General features: G+C 49.6%; 1 pseudogene; it reads left to right on the forward strand.

The window, feature by feature from the left end:
- Positions 1–8,086: 8,086 nt before the first annotated feature.
- LOC693343 (small ribosomal subunit protein uS5 pseudogene) lies at positions 8,087–9,035 on the forward strand (annotated as a pseudogene).
- The last annotated feature ends 229 nt before the right edge of the window (positions 9,036–9,264 follow it).

Raw genomic sequence — 9,264 nt, forward strand, 5'->3', positions numbered from 1 at the left:
CCTGGGCTGTGGGCATTCCTTGACCCAGTGGCCAGATTTCTGGCACTTGAAGCAAGATCCTGGGGGAGGCAGTCCTGGAGGAATGCCTGGCTGCTGCAGTTCAGGCATTTTGAAGTTATTGTGTGCTGGAGACATGGCTGAGGTTTCTCTCACAGTGGAGGCAAGTAATTGCAACTCAGAAATACGTTGCTAGTTGGCTGCCTCTACTCTATTATTGTACACCTTGAAGGTGAGGTTAATTACGTCCTGTTGTGGGGTTTGAGGGCCGGAATCTAATTTTTGGAGATTTTTCTAGTGTCAGGAGCGGGTTGGGTAATAAAATGCATATTGAGAATAAGACGGCTTTCCTGGCCCTTCTGGGTCTAGAATGGTAATGCATCTAAGGGTTGTTGCCAAACAAGCCATGAACTGGATTGAGTTCTTATATTTGATTAAAAAAAAGAGCCTAAATGCTAACTGATCTGGGAGAGGTCAGATAAAGAAAAAGGAGCATTAACCTTGGCTATGCCTTCAGCTCCAGCCACCTCTCTAAGAGGAGATTGTTGGGCAGATGGGGGAGGGCTAGTCGCAGAATGAAACTGTAAGCCAGACTGGGTGTGAGGAGGGGAGGTAATAGAAGGGTTATAGGGTGGGGGAGCAGAGGCTGAAGAAGAGTTGGAACCTGGCTCGGCCTGGCAAGGAGCAGCCTGGGGAGGAGGGGAGAGGTCAGATGGGTCTGTAGAAAAGGAGGATTCACAGGACTCAGAGTTTGGGGTGGAGACTGAAGGAACAGACAGGAGAGAAAGAAGAAAGATTTGGGACGAGTCGCATTGGGACCAGACACTAGGGAGGGACAAATGTGTAAAAGAATGCCTGGACATCAGGCACCTCAGACCATTTGCCCATTTTTTGACAAAAATTATGCAGATCTTGTGAAATGGAGAAATCAAAAGTGTCGTTTTCTGGCTATTTAGAACCATTATCGAGTTTGTACTGGGGTCAAGCAGTATTGCAGAAGAAAATAAGGCATTTAGGTCTTAGGTGAGGTGTGAGTTGAAGAGGTTTTAAGTTCTTGAGAACACAGGCTAAGGGAGAAGAAGGGGGAATGGAGGGTGAAAGATTGCCCATAGTGAAGGAGGTAAGTTTAAAGAGAAAGGTAGAGACATGGAGAAGGGGGCTGGTGAGCAGCCTTGGGCGGCAATGTGGGTGAGCAGCCAAAGCAGGTGTCCCCACAATTGACTTGCCACTAAGGGAATGTGGGTGAATGACCAAGGCAGGCGTCCCCACAGTGATCAGACACCAATGGAGTGTGGGTAAATAAACAGGCAGGTGTCCCCACAGTGATTAAACACCAAGAGAAGACTGTCTTCCCAAGGCTGTGACTGGCGCTGGAGTTTTGGGTCCATGGATAAAATGTGTCTCCTTGTCACTACTAGAGAGGAAAAAGAACTGGAATTGGAAGGACGGGGAGATTGAAGGGTAGCGAGAGAGGCTGGAGAAGAGTGAGAAGACCGCTTACCTGATTTGAAATTGGTGAGATGTTCGTTGGGCTGATTCGTCTGAGGACCTGAGGTGGTAGGTGGATCTCCTCAAGGAGTGAGGACAAGGACAGGGGACTGGTCTCCAGAAGAAGTCCTCGTGTCCCAGGTCTTCGGCACCAAATGTCATGCGCGTCTGTGTGAACAGACCACCAAACAGGCTTTGTGTGAGCAACAAGGCTGTTTATTTCACCAGGGTGCAGGCAGGCTGAGTCTGAAAAGAGAGTCAGCGAAGGGAGATGGGGCGGGGCTGTTTTATAGGATTTGGGTAGGTAGTGAAAAATTCCAATCAAAGGGGGTTTTTCTCTTACAGGCAGGGGCGGGGGTCACAAGGTGCTCAGTGGGGGAGCTTCTGAGCCAGAAGAAGGAATTTCACAAGGTTAATCGCTCAGTTAAGGTGGGGCAGAAACAAATCACAATGGTGGAATCAGTTAAGACAGGAACCGGCCATTTTCACTTCTTTTGTGATTCTTCACTTCCTTCAGGCCATCTGGATGTATACGTGCAGGTCACAGGGGATATGATGGTTTAGCATGGGCTCAGAGGCCTGACAATCATCTTATCTTTCTTTACTACTTTAAGCATGTTTATTTTTCTTCAAGATCTTTGAACATTGAATGCATGAACATAATGGTAGCTTTGAAGTCTTTATTAAATCTGACCTCAGAACCCTCTCACAGGCAGCTCCTGTTGCCTACATTTTTCCCTGTGGGCTGATCACACTTTTCAGTTTCTCTGCATGTCTCATAATTTTTTGGTGAAAACTAGATGCTTTCAGTGACATAACTGCTGTAGGCACTGATTCCCTTCTCCCTCTGTGGGGCTTGTTTTTGTTGTTTGCTTAGTGATTTGGCCAGAATATTTTAGTGAATTCTAATTCCCCCACAGTGTGAAGCCTCTAGTGCCACTCCTCAAAGGATACAGCCTTAGGTATGCGCCCAGTTACCCTTGAATAACAGGGGTTTCAGCAAGACTCTGTCTCTTTTCCTGACCTGTTAAACTGTCTGCCTCATTTGGTATCACACCAAGCTTTTAGGCTGTACCAGTTGCTGGCTGATTGCTCATTTATGCCCTGAAGCATAAATGGTGCTGCAGTCTGATTTAATTAAATCCAAATCTCTGCAGGAGTAAATTTTGAAGCTAGTCTTTGAGGTTTGTTCAAACCCCAGGAAGTCTCTTTTTGTTCTTTCCCTGGTTCTCTCAGATAAAATAGCAGGCCTATGGCTTAGCTTGTTGCTATCAAGAATTACCATCCTCCTGCTAACTGCTTACCCCCAAAATTTGTGTTGTTGTCAAGAGCACCCTAGACTTGAACTTCTCACACTTAGTTTCAAGTAAAGCCAGTCCCTTTGGGAAGATCTTCAGAGATTTCTGTTCTTATACACTGCCTCTCCTCCTGGGCAAAATCTCTGAGCCATGGCTTCAGACTCTGGGTGGAGGTGATAGCCTCTGGTCTTCTAGGCTTGCTGCTTCCTGAATGGAACCTCCTCTCTATGAGCAAGGTGGAGTGAGGGTGATCAGAGTCCCCATATCCTCAGCCTGCTGCATCTGGGGAGGGGCCTCTTTTTATGAGTGAGGACTGGGTGGAAGAAGAGAGCCCCTGACCTCTTGGCTGCATTTGCCAGGAATTTAGCTTCTGCAACTCAGAGCTGGAAATGATGAAAAATGCTGGTGACCTGTTCCTCATGGTAATATACTGTATCCCTTTACTTGGAGCTGAGGGAAGTGGGAGCCCCATCTTCCTGGCCACACCTTCTGGATGGAGCTTCCATCACTCTAAGTTGAAGGCAGGGCAGGGAGCAATGAGAAATGGAGGGGGTCATGGCTCAAGTGCCACAAATTCTTGTTATTATTACTGAGATTTAGTAGATTTTCTTGAATAAGCATTTCTTCATTTGTTGTATGTCTTGGGACAATTCACAGAGACTTTATTTGCTTTTCCTTTTCTTTTTCATTGTTTTAAATTTAAAATTATAGTGAAAATAGAGACAGGGTCTCACTATGTTGCCCAGGCTGGTCTCAAACTCCTGGGTTCAAGTGATCCTCCCACCTCAGCCTCCCAAAGTTCTGGGATTACAGGCATGAGCCACCATGACTGGCCAATTTGTGGAGACTTTAAATGACTGCTTAATAATTTTTACCAGTTAAGGTTTTTCATTGGGGAATGGGTCTGTGGGGGCTCCTTACTCCACTATTCCAGAAACAGAACCTCTTTCATTTAACATGTAAAATGTACTTTCCACCCTTTTCTACTGTCTTCTTTTTCCTAGGAAGCTGAAATGTATGGGCTACATCAATAAGGCTCCATGCCTTCAGGCTTCCAGTTGCCAATAAATGCCCCAGTAGGAGACTGGAGGGAGGGAGGAGGATGAGATCAGAGTGTTTATTCCCTTGGCTCCCTTCAGTTGTGCAGCCTTCTTTGAATGACTCCTTGTCATTTCCAATTGCCATTCCCTTCCCTGTCTCTTCTGGCTAGAAGTAGTTACTTCACTACCACTTTCAACTCCCCTACACATTACTTATACCTTTGTGTAAGGGAAGTGGCTGCACTTTGGTCAGGAATAAGCCAAGGCAGCCTTCTGGCGCAGTGTGACTCAAGCAGGTTTGGAGTGCAGACACACAACTCCTCACGTTGTGTAGCCATGCCACATGAGGCGCTTTAGGCAACCACTCACGTGTGCTCGTGCTTGACAGAGCCACTATTGTTTGTAAAAGGTATAACTACCCAGCTGACGCTATACATATGGCTTGTGCCCATGGCTTATGCCCATGACTTGTACCGAGGCTGGCGCCCAAGCTCGCTCATGCCCAGAGAGACAGAGAAAATGCCATGTCAAAACTTGCTATGATTCCTTGAGTGTTCTTTCAGCTGGCCACCATTTGTCCACCGACTCCCCTCAGACCTCAGTTAGAACATGACAATTGGCATCATGAACATGATCCCAGAGTGAGTGAGTCTTTGGTCCCCACTGATTCCAGGTCAGCCATGTGGCCGCAACATGGGTGGTGGTACCCGATGGCAGCTGTGCTGCTCAGATGGACTCCAGTGGAAACCTGGGCAGTGGTAGACGGGCCCCCTGAGAGCATGGAGAAGGCACTGAAGCAGCTGGAAGCACAGAGCACTGAGAAGGAGTGAACCTTTCCCGACAGAGTTGAATGGGTGTTTTTGACTGCACTAGGAGAGGTACACACCCAGTCCCTGAGGGATGCAGCAGAGGTAAGGGCCCCCCAGGTGCCAGCAGGCCTGGTTACACAGCTCAGAAAAAGCGTTAGAAGCTGCCATGAATGGGGACCTCCAGGCATAGGCAGAGTGCCTGGAGGCCTGGCCATAGGGCTTAGAAAAGGAATTAGAGGCTGCTGTGAATGCAAGCCTGGGTCCGTCATCTTGGCCTGAGAGACTCCCACTTGGTCTGGGTTTGCACCATAAAGAAGGAGAAGATGCCCCACTTGCAGGGGCCCCCCCTGATGGGAGGAAAGGGGGTCCCAATGAGTGACATGCTCACAGATGTGGGTAGATTTGATTTTGGCTGGGGTTGACTGAGAGAAAATTAATAAGCAGCCCAATGAAGTACTATTAACTTTGTGGAGACAGCTGTCTCCAGAGCACCAATTCCAGAAAATGTCCAAGGGGAAGAAGGACATTGCTGCATGACCTGGTCCCACCTGGTGGGTGCTTTGGCTCAAAGACTACGTGCTGCAGCCGGACAGGGGTGTAAAGCCTTTTCTGTTTGATGACGGAACTGGCCAAGGTGCCCGGCCTGGGGGAACACCAGATGACGGGAGGCCACATGTGAAATTAGCAATTCACTGGTCCCCCACCAACGTACAGCAAGTGCTGGTGCTGGTAGACACCAGTGCAGATATATTCTGGGGGTGGATATTTTCCACAGCTTGGCAGCTGTGCCATCAATCATGGATTTGATGGACCCTTTGATGATAGAACTGGAACAGTACCACTATGTGGTGGATTTAGCTAATGCATTCTTTTCCAGAACGCCAGGAACAGCTTACCTTCATGGGAAGGTGACAGTGGACTTTCACAGTGCTGCCGCAGGTCTATATGCAGAGCCTTACCATATGTCATGGTCTCGTTAATGATATTATGCTAACCTCTGATTCTCTTGCAGATTTAGAAGTGGCAATGCTCCCCTTGCCTAGAATTAAGACGATGAGGCTGAGACAGCCTTTCTGGCAGCCTGGCAGGCTATTCAGCAGGCACAGGCCCTACTGGTAATTAACCAGGGGCACCCATTTAAACTTGATGTGCATGTGACCACAGATAGTTTTGGCTGGGCCTATAGCAGCACATGAAGAGCTTGAGAATGCCAGTAGGCTTTTCATCCCAACTATGGAAAGGAGTTGAGCTCTAGTACTTATTGATAGAGAAGCAGTCAGTAACTGTATATGCTGCCCTTCAGGCTCATGAAAGCATGGCAGGACAGGCTACAGTCATCGTGCAGATAACTTACCTGATAGTGGGATGAGTGTGTTCATGGATAACAACCCCCTGGATGGTGAAAGCAGTTAGTAAGGGCTCATAAGAGCATGGCAGAACGGAGACGGGCTACAGTCATCGTGTGGATAACTTACCTGAGAGCGGGATGGATATATTCATGGATAACAACCCCCCTGGACTGGGATGGTGTAGACATCCACTTTGGCAAAGTGGGGCGCCTACTTGGAGCAGTGGAGTACGCCGAGTACAAGTCCCTTAGCAGTAGAATTGCAAGAGGTCTTGGGACCTGTAGTTCTAATGCAAGAAAAGGCCATGGGGCCTAGAGCCATGGGGCCTGAGGCACCCTTAGACCCTGAACCTTCACCATTTAAGGAAGGACGTCTCCCCATTCCCAATGGGGTATGATACACAGATGGGTCTAGCCGAGATGCTACTGCTGCCTGATTACCATGTGATTTGAAACCAGGGGTGGACAGAGTAGTCAATGGGCTGAACTTAGAGCAGTATGGATGGTAATCACCAAGGAGGTGACACCTACAGTAATCTGTACCAATAGCTGGGCGGTCTTTTGAGGCTTAACCTTGTGAAAATACAGAAGTGGCTAGTTGGCCACCGACCCATATGGGGCTAAGCCATGTGGCAAGACTTCTAGGAAATGGGTCATCAGAAAGAGGTAACTATCATCTGTCAGGCCGTATGCCTTTTGCCACCCCTGGCAATGATGAGACAGATGCTTTGGCCAAGGTCTGATGGTTAGAGACAGCACCTACTTGAGATGTGGCCTTCTGGCTACACTGGAAACTAGGAGTAAACTAATGCAACAGGTCAATAAGCATTGGGGTCTGTCCCTGCCCATGCAAGATATTTGGGAGGCTTGTCAGAAATGCCCAGCATGTGCTCAGGCATACCCTAAATGGAGACCACTACCCAGTGTTACACAACAAGTAATGATACGGCGAGTGCCCTTAACCAGGTAGCAAGTAGACAAGATCAGGCCCCGATGGATTTTGTGCCCCCTGGAAGTTTATGGGTCTGTGGTGACACAGGGTATCCTTACCTACCAGTGGACTGGACTGAATATTGTGCCTAGGGGTGGTCTTATGTACCTGCCACTGTTCTTCCCAGATGCCCATCCCACATAACTGGGAGGCACTACATTCTCAGTTTTTGCCAGTGCAACGATCCCCCTGGTGGTTCTACCCCTTGGCAATGACTATTCTTGGAGCGGGTGTCATAACTGTAGAAGCACAAGTTACTGCTCCTGCAGAGCACACTGCTCGGGCTCCGAATCACACCCAAGTGGTCCTCCTCCTGTTAACAGATGAGGTTGATCAGATCAGAAAGGTGGTGTTGCAAAACTGAATGGCCTTAGACATAATGACTGCTGTCCAAGGAGGCACCTGTGCTCTCTTAGGAACACAATGTGGTACCTTTATTCCTGACAATTGGCAGAACATAACAGCAGCCCTTCAAGGGGTCTCATGGGAGATTAAGGCAGTCAAGAGCCTTACTGACAATCCCCTGCAGGGTGGGCATCCCTGGGTTCTGGCCAATGCTGGGCCCTAATAGTCAAAAGTAGCATAGCTGGGATCCTAGTAGTGAGCTATTGCTCTCCGTATGGTTGTTGTGGGTTACGGATTCAGGGCTCCAGTCTCTGGGCATGTGTCCCTGCCCAGAGGATGGCCTTGGCCTAGGGGGTGCAGTGTAAGGGCAATGGCTGTGCTTTAGTTGGGAATAGGCTGAGGTGGCCTTCTGGCACAGCATGACTCAGCGGGTTTGGAGCACAGATGCACAACACTGCACGTTATGTAACCATGCCATGTGAGGCAAATTAGGTAACCAGGTGTGCTCGTGCTTGGCTCAGAGCCATTGTTGTCTGTAAAAGGTGTAACTATCCAGCTGATGCTAAACATACAGCTTGCACCCACAGCTTGTGCCCACACCTTGTGCCCAAGCCTACTCGTGCTCAGAGAGAAAAAACCGTATCAAAACTCCCTATATGATTCCTTGAGTGTTCTTTCAGCTGCCTGCCACTGGTCTACCAACTCCCCTCAGACCTCAGTTAGAACATGACACTTTAAAATCATCCCTGGCTTCTCCGAGAGAACACCAAATGGCGGATGACGCCGGTGCAGCGGGGGGCCCGGAGGCCCTGGTGGCCCTGGGATGGGGAACCGCGGTGGCTTCCGCGGAGGTTTTGGCAGTGGCATCCGGGGCCGGGGTCGTGGCCGTGGACGGGGCCGGGGCCGAGGCCGCGGAGCTCGTGGAGGCAAGGCCGAGGATAAGGAGTGGATGCCCGTCACCAAGCTGGGCCGCTTGGTCAAGGACATGAAAATCAAGTCCCTGGAGGAGATCTACCTCTTCTCTTTGCCCATTAAGGAATCTGAGATCATTGACTTTTTCTTGGGGGCCTCTCTCAAAGACGAGGTTTTGAAGATTATGCCGGTGCAGAAGCAGACCCGTGCTGGCCAGCGCACCAGGTTCAAGGCGTTTGTTGCTATCGGGGACTACAATGGCCACGTCGGCCTGGGTGTTAAGTGCTCCAAGGAGGTGGTCACTGCCATCCGTGGGGCCATCATCCTGGCCAAACTCTCCATTGTCCCGGTGCGCAGAGGCTACTGGGGGAACAAGATCGGCAAGCCCCACACCGTCCCTTGCAAGGTGACAGGCCGCTGCGGCTCTGTGCTGGTGCCCCTCATCCCTGCACCCAGGGGCACTGGCATCATCTCAGCGCCTGTGCCCAAGAAGCTGCTCATGATGGCTGGTATTGATGACTGCTACACCTCAGCCCGGGGCTGCACTGCCACCCTGGGCAACTTCGCCAAGGCCACCTTTGATGCCATCTCTAAGACCTACAGCTACCTGACCCCTGACCTCTGGAAGGAGACTGTGTTTACCAAGTCTCCCTATCAGGAATTCCTGACCACCTTGTCAAGACCCACACCAGAGTCTCCGTGCAGCGGACCCAGGCCCCAGCTGTGGCTACAACGTAGGGTTTTTATACAAGAAAAATAAAGTGAATGAAGCCTGTTACCAAAAAATAAAAAATAAATAAAATAAAATCATCCCTGGCCAGGTGCGGTGGCTCATGCCTGTAATCCCAACACTTTGGGAGGCCGAGGCAGGCAGATCACGAGGTCAAGAGGTGGATCACTGGTCAAGAGATCGAGACCATCCTGGCCAACATGGTGAAACCCTGTCTCTACTAAAAATACAAAAATTAGCTGAGCATGGTACGCTTATAGTCCCAGCTACTCAGGAGGATGAGGCAGGAAAATCGCTGGAACCTGG

This window comes from Macaca mulatta, chromosome 14, assembly GCF_049350105.2.
Source record: "Macaca mulatta isolate MMU2019108-1 chromosome 14, T2T-MMU8v2.0, whole genome shotgun sequence".
In the NCBI taxonomy this organism is placed as follows: Eukaryota; Metazoa; Chordata; class Mammalia; order Primates; family Cercopithecidae; genus Macaca; species Macaca mulatta.